Here is a 13,534-nt window from a genome sequence, read left to right on the forward strand (position 1 = left end):
TGCTTATTAGAGAAGGTAGGCATATAGCATATTAATAAGAAATAGTGTGCTTTTCTATTAAATTAACTGGACAGTTTAAAATTCAAATACTTTGTATTATCTTTTTTGTATTGTGGGCAGTTAATGGAGGAAACATATTCAAGGAGATTTTTAGTTCATTTTTACAAGAAAACTAATCCAAAAGGCAAGAACTTGAATTGCTGCATTTCAGTACCATGTTAATGCAGCTACTGTTCTGGATGATCATAAAATTAACTTATTCATGTAGACAAGCTGTAAAATTATGATGCTAACTGCGAAATTTAAAACCCAAGTGATAAAAAAGTTAACTTGTTTCAAGCACTCAAAAAAATTATTTTAAAAGGACAGCTGTAATGAGGGGTGAGTGCTCAGAATTTTTCTGTATGCATGAGTTTTCCATATATAATAGGATATTATAGCCATGCAATAACAGAAAACAGATCTGGAAGAAATATCATGAACTCATCAAGCCTGTGTCCCTGTCTTCTGCTGTACCTGAATGAAGAACCTATCTTTCATTGGTGAGCAGTCCATCAATCACTGATCACATATCACACTTGGTCATTCTTGTATCATGTATAAGTTATTCAAAAATTAACGTGAGTAAACTCTAGCGCTTCGTAAAAGTTTGAGGTGTATTTTCATGTGCCTTTTTCAAGGACAATGCAACAGTCCCTGTTTGCAAATGTCACTCAGCTTTAACAGAATTGTCCCTGGGGAACTGAAACCAATTTGAGGGTAAAGTGTTACAGGCTCTTGTCAGAGTTGGTCAACACAGCTGTAAGACTTTCCTGTTGTAGTCTGGGATCAGTGCAGCTCCTGATCGCCTGGAAGGGTTTAAAATTATTTCTCATTTCAGTTCCTGAATATCCCAAGTCTGGACCACTAGAAAAGCGGTAGATTTTGCATAGCTTTGGAGGGGAAGAGGAAGGGAAACTGGTGGTGTCATCTCACTCTTGTAGATTATAAGAGGTGGGGACTGACATTTAGGAGGAAGACCTGAGGTCTGAGACTGCTCAGATTTCAGGGGACTGAAAATTAGATTTGTGTTGCTTTAATGGGTAATAATAGAGATGTAAAGACTCTTAATGTAAATGGAATTTCTCTGATTAGGTGTGATGCTTCAGTCTGTACATGACACACACAGAGTACATGTGTGGTTTCTTAATATGTCCCTCGTAGTTTCTTAATACAACTCAGCATTAGCTGAGTCTGAAGACTTAGTACAGCCACTCTTCACAAGTCCTTATTTCTTGACGTTTTCTCTGCAAATCAGTGGGTTTTCATCTCTTCCCAATCATGTAGCATAGGTTCCATTGGGACTATATGAGATGTGCAATACACGCCCCTAATCCTCTACAGTACCTTTACCTGAAGCTTGCCTCGCCTCCAAGTCACCTGAGGGCCACAGAGAGCTTTCAATCTTGAGTTCCTTCTAACTCTTGTTCTGTTACTGCTAAGAACAATCCCAGCCAACCCTCTTTGTCTACATCCTCTTGGGGAAGAGCCTTGGGAAGGGGCAATTCTTCTGAAGAACCCTGGTTCTCATGACACGGATTTGTCTTGTCACATTCGATTATTATAACACATTTGATTAGTATAACACTGCAGTTCTTGTAGCAGAAAGTTCATAATCTAAACAGACAGAAGAGTTAAAAGGTGGACAGGGCACAGGACATGGAACTGGGAAGTCATCTGTCCAAGGTCACACAAATGATCAGTGCTACAACTGGGAATAAAAGAATAAGATCCTGTCCCAGCGTGTAGGTGATGCTGAATGCCTGCCAAGGTTTTTCAGATGAATAAACATCAAGTACATTTTAAAATGGATTTTTCCACTGGAAAATAGTTTCCCAGACCCCTCAAGTTCTTATACTTCCCCCAACCCAGACTCTTCCTTTTTATCATCAAATTGCAAGACTTCGTCTTCTGGCACAAGCACACAAAAACAAGAGCACAATGCCTGAAGAGAGTACCCACAGACATTGGTGCCTCCTCCCTAAGGAAGTGCTGCAGCAAGACGTCTGTTTTGATTGCTTTTAAACTGTGTTTTCTTTGTAGCTAATGGAAGGAGATAACCATCCAAAGGACTATTCAGGCTCAGATTGGAGGCAGCTTAGGTAAATGTTACAATTTTGCAGAGGCGAATCTGGGCTCTGTCCTAAGAAGGATGCTTTGGATCTCTGCACCGTGAAAAGAGAAATGACCACTTCCAAAAACTAATAGATGCTTATCACAATAGAGTGTAAAAGACTGGTAGAAATGAAATATATTCATTGGAATTCTATACAAGTAAGAGAAAAAAAAGTTGTAGATTGATGACATGGGATTTTTTTTCCCTCAAGTTGTTGTCCTTCCTTAGTAGTATAAAACAAAAAGAAACAACTAACTAGTTCAGATCCACTTGGGCATAAAAATTTTTGTGAACTGGTCAGAGGACTCATCTACTGAAAGGATCCTACATAATTCTCCTTTGTTTTCTTAAAATGTTCAGCATTGTCATTTGATTTCAATGATGATAAAACTTCTGAAGCCTTCAGCATATTGGCTGCAAACCAGATGAAGTGCTGTCCTCTTGCTTCATAAAATGGCTGTGTTTCAATGATAAACGTAGCCAAAGGGGAGCATTTTGGTTAAACTATTAAAAAATCCCCACAGTGTATTGTTTCCAATTAGTTGAAATATGCTTTAATAGGACAAAGCAATTTTCTCACCAAAGTTTTCTTCAAGTTGTCATCTTTCTTTGTGACTTATGGGGGGGAGGGGGGGCAGAAGGACCCCTTCTGTTCTTGGGTGACCGTTCAGAGTTTGAGTCAAGATGTTGGCAAGCATTTTGAGTACATTCAAGTCAACATAGATAGAAGTATTTGGAGTGTGCTCTGGATTTGCCCTGACTGAATTTGTCTGGTCACAAATATGGCCTGTACCTGGAGAATGCTGAGCATCCCCAGGTGCAGAAGCTTGCGGGGCCTGGGTAAGAAGGGGTGAAGTGGTGGAACCTGAAGGGACATTTATGGAAAAGGAGAAAACCTGTATTACTTGTACAAGAGAAAGGAAGGTGGGGAGTGATGGGAAGCATGGATTATTTGAGAAGGGATCACAGAGAGTGGCACCTCAGTGCTGATGGACTGAAGCAGGATAAAGTGAGAGAATTGCACCATGCCACCTACAGAGCAGGAGGGAGAGCAGAGCAGGCAAAAGGACCTCTTTACCATTCCATCCAAGACAGAGGGCTACTTACCCCCAAGCCTCTTCCCCTCTTCAACATGCAACCAGTGCCCCCCTTGCTGCTGCTGTTAGCCAAGGTCGAGCCTGTGCTCCTGCTGAGAGTGCACAAGGGCACACTCCAGTGTGGACTGCACATGAGCTCCGGGCCACTCTGGCAGGGAGAGCCCAAGCCCTCTGTGCACAGTAAGGCTTTTGCTCAACCAACCCATGTTCAACAGACACAGCACGGCTAAGAGTCCTTTCACTTTTTTTCTCCCCCAGCTACTTCAAGTGCAGCTCTTCCAAAGCAGAATGCAGGGGCATTGATCATGAGGGTTCAGCTCCATGGTCCATTTGATGTGACTAAACCATCTGCCCGGCTGTTTCTTTTCTGTATTTTCAGTTAAGTAAATTCCCTGACCCAACCTTCTGTGCATCCACATAACATCTTGTGTTGACACAAGTGAGAAAATGTTGCTGGGACCAGAGAGCAGAAGGTAGAGCTATCCCTTTAAATAAGAGCCCAGATTTAGGTCAGCTCAAACCAGTTATAAAGCCATAGCTTGATCTTCAAGGGCTCTGAGTCTGCTTCATGGATGTTGACTTGCAAGCAGTAAAATATTGTCTTCAACCACTGCCTATTTCGGTTTTGTCCCACATATTGTGGGGTTACTAGCACATTCCTATATAAGGGAAATATTAGGCATAGTTGATCAATGTTTGTAAAATGCCAGCTGCTACAGAAAACTGGAGTAAGAGGCATCATCTCAGCTTAGCTTTGAATAAGATGCCTAGCAAAGCATCCAATTCCTGTGTATTGCATCACTTAAGCCTTTGAAGCAACCCACACATTGTATGGCAGGTTATACTTTACAGTGACACCAGTACCAGAAATATTCAAAAGAACCTCTGGGAGGTAGGTGCAGGCTCTCAAAGTCCTTTGCAATGACTCGATAACACAACCTGATATTTTGTGTTCCTGCAGTGCTGAACACACTGGGTTTGCAACTGAACAGGATAGCTTATGTGTAGAAGTTACTGCAGTAACAGTCATAAATAATAGTAGAAATAAACTCACATTCCTGAGAACCTGCAGACAATGACTCGTAGCAGAGTGGTAATACACAGTATGTGAAATAGGGAAATTAGAGCCCTTCCTTGTTCCTATCTTCCATTTTCCTCAAGAGGAAAAATGATATGGATTTTCATGTCTTACATCTGAAAGCTTGGGCTCACATTTTTTGTGGCAATGGTTTAATGCAGCTCCTCTTAGAGATGAGATCACACTGCTGGATATAGAAACCTCGTCAGGTGAGGAGCTGCAGTTGTTGGCTGTGCTGTGAGAGAGATATTGTGATGATGATTATATACTAAAACTACAAGAGTGATTAGATTGCATGGAACACCATTTTTTAAAATAATGGAATGCTAAAATAGAGGGAAACCTCCATTTGTTCCTATTTAGGTTTTTTTTTCTGTATGTTGAGCTCAGACTCCAGATGACTTGGAGTATGAAGAGTGATTATTGGCATGTAAAAGACAGTTTGAAAAACTAGTGCTCCTATAGAACAATAATAGAGGAAAGTACATCTTGATCCTCAAGTTGAGATCTCTCCTACTCCAGGCAAACGTGTCATTTTTTCTCTTTTCTAAGCATGACAAGCTCAGTTGTTTGTGAAAGCAAGGGGGAGAAATAGAAAAAACTGTAGCATAGCTAAATGTTTTATTGTGTGTTAAACCATCATTCACATTTTTATGTTAATTATTAGAAAGGTTGATAACAGGAGTTTGGGAAACATGTCAAAACAGAAATGACAGCTGAAAGAAAATCTAAACAAAAGGCAAATCACAGGCTTGTATTTTTTACAATATCACAGAAAGGCTCTGAGATTTTTCTTCACTTCTTTCTTGCAGGTAGAATTTCTTAGCTCTAAGCACATGAAAATGGAAAGAGCAATTTTATATTATACTTACAAGGGAACACATTTACTGAGTACTTAGACCTACTAAAGAAAATCACATATCTAATCTAACCAATGCACTGTATGTTCCTTTTTCAATGGCTAAGACCTCTGATGGAAAAATAGTTGAAATATAAACTCAGCAGCTCAGATTCAGGAAAGAAAATTAAGGAGTTGTTTGTGGCCTTCTGTTAGTCCCAACTGTTGCCTGGTAACTGTCTAAAAATTAACTGTGCATCACCTGGCTTCTAAGGACCATGGCATCACTAGAATCCTGGCATCTGCTATGTCTTACATTGAAAAGCTGAACTTCATTTCTTGGTTATGATCTTTTTGTCATGATCAGGGAAGTTACTCAACTACAAAGCTAGATGCTCATGGTAAAGTCATTTAAAATATTGTAAAAATAATATGTAATATATATCATTAACTACAGAACAAACTTATTTTAAAGTACAGAAATTTCACACACATCTTTTTCTGATGTTACTATGTAGCATTCCATTCTTTCTTTGAGAGGTGTAGATAATGTATTTAATTTCTTTCTTATGTCCACACATACTGAGCTTCACCCAAGCTTTACATGAAACTAGAACTGAGAACAAAATGCATTGGCAGAAGCTGTGGCAGGGATACTCCTGAAATGGAAATCTGGTAGGTATATGTAGATCATCAGATATACCTTGACCAGGTTTGTAAAAGAAACTAGTTTCAAAACACTTTCCAGGTTGTTTGATGCTCAGTTTTGCAATGATTTTAGGGTCAATTTGTACCTGCTATTCCAATGGTAGTGCTGAGAAGATTGTGAAGATTTAGATTAATATAGGTGAGAACACATAACCTGAGTATTAAACTGAGTGGAACTTCTGTTCTGCAAATCATAGAATAATTTAGAATGGAAAATAGCCTCAAGATCACCAAGTCTAACTATCAGATATTTTATTTAATTGAGCATTTAACCTGGAACTGCAAGATACTCCCCTCTTCTGTACTTTTGGCCACTGAACACTGAAGGCCCTGCAGCATAACTTATTTCAATGCACCAGAAAATCTGAAGTAATTTTTAAAAAATTGTTCACTTACAGATGCTGTGTCAGGTTATTATGCAACACTCATCCTAACATTAATTTTCTATGCTTACGGTGCTCTTCTTTGCAGAACCTCAGAGTGTCCCACACACATCAGTTAATTAAGTTTCACAATACCCATGTGGGTGCATTGTTTTATTGTCTTAATTGAACAAAAGGGAGAAGAGAAACACCGAGAGATGAAGTGACCTAGCCAAGGTCACTTAGTTAATTAAGAGTAAAAGTTTATTTCAGAAAAGAAGATAAGCACATCACAAGGTAAGTGAAGCAAAGTGAAGGTGAACTTACCATTGCTAAGGTTTATTTGCTGTCATAGAACTAACTGAAAACTCTTAAAATTTGGTTTGGGTAGGCTTCTAAAGGGGGAGCAGAATCAGAGAATGCTGACTTCTCTCACTACAAATTTTGTTCAGTTCTGATACTAGGAAGATCTTGATTGCTCTTCCTGTACTGCGCATGATCTGAGTGGCAGCAGCAGCCTACAGGAAAAGCAGGTAAATCTATAGGTGTGCACTGTGTTAGAGGGTCCTTGGGCAAAATGGCAGAGGAGGGAGTCCCAGTAATCCAGTGAGAGATATGAGCCCTCTCAGGCTGTCACAGGGAACTCTCAGCCCCAGGGGCTGAGGAACAGCCAAAGGAAGGGGCTCTCCAAAGCACTTTTCAGACTGATGGGCTCACTGCCTGTGGGGTGGGTATGAGACACTGTGTGATGCTGAGGAACTACATTTGGAGGTGGTACAAGACTTTTTATGGGTTATTCAGGGAGGTGCAGAATGGGAAAGATCAAGGTGGTCTGGGGAGGAATGAATGTGCAAAAGTAAAGGCAAAGTGGACAGAAGGAGCTGCTTGTGTGTGAACAGTGGTTGGTCAACACACTTGTCTGGCTATGCCCTGCACCTGGTCAGCACTGCCTGACCTGACCTCTCATTGAACTCGACTTCTTAACTATTTTCTTGATAGAGGATCTGTGTATTCTGGGCAAATGGAGCTGCAGCAGCCTCACCTCTACTGACCTCCTTGATTCATCAACACTTGACAATAAATATGTATGTATTATATTTATAGATACCTATATATGTATCTATGTGTGCATATATGTGAGCCACAATTTTACTTGTGAATATTCCTGTCACTTAGTTGCATTTTTCAGGTGGAAAGAGGGGAGAAAACTGCAAATTAGGAGCATTTGGGAAAGCCAGTCAGCCATCTCTGTTGACACCAAGGACCCCCATACACAGCTGAGCTATCTTTTATCCAAAAAGATGGCATCAAAGGACATAGGTAGTAATTTGTTTCAGGAAGGTCAAGCACATGTGGCCATTCAGAAAGCTAAAAAAGCCTCATTCTGCAGCACGAGGAGCCAATCTTTTATATGGCTTATAAAGATTTCGAAGCACTGCCTTCTAGCATTGGAAGTGACACTCATCTAAAATACTTGGAGAAGAAGAACTTTAATCAGGAAGTTTTTTCTAACATCAAACCTTTAGGAGCAAGCAACTGAACATATTTACATTTTCAGTCTTGCTCTTTATCAGCAAGGCAGGGCGTATGGTGGAAACAAAATGAAGAGGGCTTTTTTTCTCAAGAGGAAAATGAAAATCCAAATTGAGGTCAAAACCCAATAACCATTACTGTCTTGGAGTTGAGAAATCCATGTGTATCAGTACAACCTCTTTTTTATGGATTCTTTGCACAAAACCGCTGATGACAATCTATGTGATAGATAAATTACATCCCACTCATTTTGATTACAGCTTTTCATTTCTCTTTTGGAATGACTGCCCCAGTACTTTCACATGAGTGAACTAAAGGACTAGAAAAGACAAACAGCTAAGGGGAAAATAACAAAGCAACAGAAATGGTGACAGCAAATTGATGCAGTGAGTGAAGAAGGGTCATGCCCCACCACTGTGTCAGCTGGTGCTGTGGAGACTGACATTAAATAGTTCTAGAAAAATAGATTTAGGCCATTTCATACCAGCTCTGTTCTGTATGGGTAAAGTTTTTGTTTATTAAGCAAACCCCTCTATTTACATCCCCTTTAGGATATCTGTGTGTTGCCACAGTATGTGCAGTACATACAGTAAAGCCTCTATAACACAAGACCTCCTGAAAATAGGAATGAGACTTGTTATGAAGCCAATGCAGATGAACTGATTTCTGTTAGAAAAAGATAATCTTAGAGAAGAGCACCCCAAGGTCATGCACCAAATCCTAGCACTGAGCTGTTAGAAAATATTTTTTTTGCAATAAAGTGTGTAGAGCAGATGTACAGCATAGGTCTGTGGAGCCACAGGTGATGTCCCACAGCACTTCATCCTAAGTATGCTCCAAAGCTGCATGGCGGCTGCTCAGCCATGCCACACCAGGACATTGTCTCTGCTTCTCAGCAGGGGCTATGCTGGGTTGCCTTTTTGGCCTGATTCAGCTGCTTGGGAGTATGCCCACTGCACGGCACACACATCAGTAGGAATAGCCAGCATAAACAGCCACCAGATTCTCTCCCAGTCATCAGCTGATGGAATTGTAATAAGCCAAGGGAGACCTGGAAAATCGGTGGTTGCATTAGCATTATAGCAATGCGGCATCCTTGAAATTTAGGCTTATTATTAAAATTTTTATGGTTCCCTCCTGCTCTGGCAACACATGAATGAATTACTGATTAATTTTACAAGTCTCAGTTTTCACTTTGAGGTATTAATATTGCCCATCACAAACTCCTGGCAGGTTATTGTAGAACTCTGATGAAATTCGTCTGGTATTAAATGGATCACAAAGTGATGAATCAAGGCCAAAGTTCCTGCACTATCTTTCTTAATTCTAGCTAGCATTTATGGCCGCCTGACGTGGAAAAGTAGTCTCTGCCCAAATGCAACAGAGTTTGACTGTGAATGGCAAATTTGAAAGCATTTGATGAAAGTCTTTCTTGCCTATTTTTTTTTTTTTGAAATAGAAAAGATGCTATTTTCCTGCACGAGCTTTTTGAAATACTGGTAAAAAGATGGAGCCTACTCAACGTTGTTTGCATGGGATCATTTTCTGAGGCAGTCAATTACCTACAAGCCATATGTCAGCTCAGGAGACCTGAGGCAGGTGTATGTTGGAATAACCCACTGTTCCATCTGCCAAGTTTGTTTTAAATGTACATAGCATAAACAAGCTTGAAGTCCAGCTGGAGTGCCACAGCCAGTGTGGCAAAGCAGATGACTCTTAAATTTCTTATGGAAGCAATGGACGGAAAATAACCCCAGCAGACTAAGGGTATTTATCAGATCTTGGCCAAAAAAAAAAGTTGATGTTTCTGTTTAATACACTGAGCTCTTAGCATTAAAGATCCCCTTGGTTTGGTGAGAAAACCACCTTGGGAAATGGTCAAGGACATTTCTGTTCAACATGTGCTGAAAGCCAAACTCTCAGCTTACAGATCATTTTGGTTTCCTTGAACTTGTCCTCCAGTTTCCCTGCCAGAAAATGACCCATATTGGTGCAGGTTTGCTCCCCAAAGTAATACACAGCCAAAACTAGATTGATTTATGGACAGTCAACACCTAGACACATAGGTAACACCTGGGCTTAGGGCAGCATGCTATGGTCATGGTAGTATCTGAGAGAAAGAAAAAAGGAGTGTGAGGTGATTTTGATAATGATATGAAGCGAAAAACATCTCCTTATATTCATTTGACATTTCTTAGTGAATCCTGTCTAATATATGTCATCTAGGTTATACGCTATCTGTCACAGAGATTGTTCTTATTCTGTTTATAGTACTGAGTCAAACATATTTCTGATGTTATAATTCTAACTGTGTATGTTTAAATATTCTGTGAGGGTGCCACTCACATGGGGAAGTGTCAAGGCTTATGGTTGGTTTGATATATATGCAACTAAATCTGATTTAATTTGAAAAAACAAGCACGTCAGCAAGGAGCTATTCTTTGTCATGGCTCTGTCCTGTAGACCTTGTGTTCGTTTATGAAATAGAAGGTCTTGTGCTTAAGCCAGCCTATTAATGTGGAAATATATATATCTAGGACCAACAAAGAAATGGCAGGAATAATTCCATAAGCCTGGTGCATATGCAACTATTAGTAGGATCTCTTGTTTTGGATTGTGTGAAGTGTTACCCTCTTAAAAGAAGACAGTATGGCCATGGAGTTTTACAAAACTGAGAACTTAATGTCATGGACCTTTCCCCAAGGGCCTTGCACTTGGGTTAAAAAAATGAGAACAGCTACAGGGAGAGCTGAGCTACAGCCAATTGCACTCAAACTGTAGCTATCAGAGGTTTACTGCCAAGATGAGAGCAATATCTTTGAAGACTGATCCTGGGTTCTAGATCTGTGTGAAACTGTAGCAGGAAGATGAGGTGGAGAACATGCTTGTTAAATTCTCAGATGACAAAGACATGTGAAAGTGCATGGAAATTGGAAATGGAATTTGGAATTATATGGAGAAAATGGAGAAAAGTTCTTAAAGCTTATGGACTGTCTGTATTCAGACAGGGCTAATCTGTTGCATAAAAATTGAATGGGGAAAACACAGATTAAGTACTGTTTCCAAAAACAGGGACTTGGGGTTTGCCATGATTTATAAGATAACCACGAGTCAATATTTTTAGGCTATGACAATAAGAAAACCAAGCATTGCATTGGGACATAACAAGGGATCCCTGGAAATAATCTTCCTATTCAGAATGGATATAGTGTTTTAGTTTGGGAATCTGTATTTTGAGAAAGATGTGGAGGAATTGCAAAAGGCTTCTGAATGATGTGGCCTAAGTGTGACAGATGAATGAATTGCGATAGTTTATGCCAGAAAAGAAAATGCAAGGAGATTGTATGACAGCAGTCTTCAAGTATGGCAAATACAGTTGCAAGAGTGTTGTCTTTAATGTTCTCTCTATAAACAGAATAAAAGGCAGTAGGCTTTACTTCCAGAGAGAGGAAATCAGCTAAAGAAAGACTTCCTAAGGCCTTTTCAATAGTAAGAATTAACCCCGCTTTCAGCAGTGGGTGGCCTACTGATAATGTCTGGTACAATCCTAGAGCAGAGCTGTGGAAAAGCCTCATTTCCACCAGTGGCACTCACTCCTGTTAGTAACTCTTGACATCAAGGCTACATCTCAGTACAGACAAGTAATTTTGGCAACCTTGGACTTCTTCTTTTTTCAGTTTTAAGCCGTTAAACTTTGGGAAAATTACCTATGAAACACTCCGCTAGGCTGACAGTGACCATGGTAGCTTGATGTGATTCTAAATTACCATGAACACTGAAGCAGGATTTTCCCAGAGCACAGCCAAGTCACCCTTAATTGTAGTGAAGGTAATGGTAGTGTTCTTGTGCCAGCAGGACATCCTACATTCTCCACTGAAATGACTGATCCAAGACAATGAAGCTGGTCATGCCTGGAAGTTTATGGCAGCCTTAGGCTGCACTTGCTGTCGAGGGATGATGTAACACAAAATGCTGTGCTGTTTGTGCAGCTGACACTACACTAAGCTGTAACAAATAAGCCACCTTAAATGCCAAATCTCCATGGAAAATAGGTATCTTTTTTTTTGTGAAGTCATGTTGATCTAATTTTTACCTGTTAAGTTAGGGCAAATCCTGGCTTCATTAGTTAAGTTTAGTTGATCTGTTCCTTTTTATAGTGTGCAAGTTAACTCAGCAAAGATAAATAAATAACAGCTGCTAATCTCAGCAGGGGAGTCTGTAACAACACAAGAGACTGTGGTTAACTGGGGAATTTGCAGTCAGTACCTCTAGAATGGCTGGATATCAGCAGTCTGGGAAAGTCAGCCCTTCCTCTAAGCCTGCTCTCAAATATTTTGCAATTCCTTTTAGCTTTTTTTTTGCTTTCCTTGCTAGCAACTGTCATGTGATACGGCTGGGAAAATATGTCAGGGTAATCCACCCTTGATGCAACTGCATTTTGGGTACAGCCTAAATGGCAAGAAACAGAAAAAGATCACAAATATTTTATTTATTTATTTATATGACCAGGAGAGTGATATCAACACAGACATTTTCTTCTCTTTACCTCCCTTCTCCACTAATTTTAGGACTGCTTCAAGCTCATCTTTGACTGACTCAATTGATAAAGATGAATAATGTGCATGATTAATGGTAAGCATTTGCTCATTTGCCTGAAATCCCAAGATTTTGACTCACCAAAAATTTCAGCTGTGCATTGCTGTTAGAGGGTCTGATAGATGAAGGACTTCTGTGCTCAATATGTCACAGCTGCCTGTATATACTGACTTCCAGAGGCTTCACTGGGATTAGCCACATAGCTGAATCAGAGCTGAAATATGTCACTGGATTCACAGGATTCTGTATTTTTGATTCTCTATTTCCTAAAATTGACCTTGGTATCCTTATCTCTCAAAAACATTACACCAGGGTACCCATGCTGAGACATGGCAGGGATTAAGGCAGAGCCTTCCCAGAGAAGCAGTAAGACAGGGATGGAGAAAGCCTCCCAGACCGTGTTTCTCACCCCCTAACTTGACTAGACATATTTTTGCAAAGGTGCATTTTGTTTGCCTCCAAACACTGTCTGTAAAGTGAGCTCAAGAAATTACAGTATTTCAACAGAAATTAAAATCGCTTTGCTATCACTGAGGTCACCTTATACATGTGGCAGTAGCAAAGCTTGTGGAGTGGTGAAGTTAATTCAGCAAGAATCAGGCCACAGTATCCAAAAGGCAGTTGTTCTGTGTGATCGTTCTCCCTTTGCTTTTCAAGCCTACATTTTCTCTTATTAATATAAATTGTCAGTGTGTTTACACTGCCTTCCACAAATGTGGCTGCAGATCATGGTTGTGTGTCAGTGACACCTTTACTCTATTAATCTGGGTAACTCCACCACACAGTTACAATAGAACCTTCCTCAGCCTCTAAATACACATCAAGGGTCCTGGCTGCCCCTGCACATCTTTTTTCATGTACATGGCAAACACTGCTGGTGCGAAAAGATGAGGCAATTGATAATAAACTTGGAAATGGTAAGAAATAAATATGGCAATCTGTAGCTGTCATTAAATTGTTCCAGGCATGAAAAGTCCCATAAAATCCCACTGACCCTACAAAACTATGAATTTCTCTTTTAAAACAGCAGCTGTTCTCTGTTATTCCTTCATTACTGCATGAGACTGTGAAATACTCAGTATTGTCCTGGGATCAGTTTGCTTCTTTTACAGATCTGGAAAGGGTGCCTGGGATTAGCATTTAGTACAGGCTTCTAATGGATGCTGC

The sequence above is a fragment of the Corvus hawaiiensis genome, chromosome 2, assembly GCF_020740725.1.
Source record: "Corvus hawaiiensis isolate bCorHaw1 chromosome 2, bCorHaw1.pri.cur, whole genome shotgun sequence".
Lineage (NCBI taxonomy): Eukaryota > Metazoa > Chordata > Aves > Passeriformes > Corvidae > Corvus > Corvus hawaiiensis.